General features: G+C 37.2%; 1 long non-coding RNA gene across 1 annotated transcript; it reads right to left on the bottom strand.

The window, feature by feature from the left end:
- Nucleotides 1–7: 7 nt before the first annotated feature.
- Nucleotides 8–617, bottom strand: LOC147820145 (uncharacterized). The gene is made up of 3 exons (XR_015437568.1): nt 522–617; nt 296–415; nt 8–69 (listed from the first exon to the last, which is right to left on the bottom strand). It is a non-coding gene; the product is annotated as an uncharacterized LOC147820145 (long non-coding RNA).
- Between the last annotated feature and the right edge of the window lie 22 nt (nt 618–639).

The raw sequence follows: 639 nt of genomic DNA, 5'->3' as shown, positions 1-639 counted from the left end.
ATAGTGTTGCTTTGATAATACTCACTTCTGTATTTGAGGCTGAGTCAGATGAAGATCTTGCTTGAGAGTCTGGTTATGAAAGAAAAGACAGATTCTTTAAACTTTGTTTGATTTTAATGTACTATTCAAACATGATGGGAACTTCGGAATAAGGAATATGCATGTGGAAGATTTCTGACAGTCTTATCTTGCTTTGTTTGACTTCATTGTATCATATATCAACTTCAAGTGTTTACCTCCAGCATTAACTACATCAAAACACACTATCAAAAGTAAAAACTGACCGTTTGCCTACCTGTACGATGACAGCTTTTGTTCATTCTAAATGCTGCATATGATAACAAAACAGCCAGGATGGTGGTGAATGCCAAAGCTCCGCTCAACAAATACACCAAGGCATATGAGTTGTCCTTATCTGCAGATACACACAGTAAGAGATATTACAGAGCTTTAGAAAATTGAGTCAGGAGTGATCATAGCATATACAGTATATATGAAACCACTGTTATTTTGTTACTTACCCGCTGAGTCGAACTTTTTCTGTTTTCCAAACAGAACATGTCCACATGAGGCAACAGCACAATAAGTCCCAGCATGAGAAAGATTCAGGCTCTTCATCGGCAAATTGTAGACACAGGT

Source organism: Seriola lalandi, unplaced genomic scaffold (assembly GCF_002814215.2).
Source record: "Seriola lalandi dorsalis isolate HSWRI2012SDOR001 ecotype SW California unplaced genomic scaffold, Sedor1 jcf7180001986167, whole genome shotgun sequence".
NCBI lineage: Eukaryota > Metazoa > Chordata > Actinopteri > Carangiformes > Carangidae > Seriola > Seriola lalandi.
Note: the sequence above shows the minus strand (reverse complement) of the source record. Positions and strands in the feature narration are given on the sequence as shown.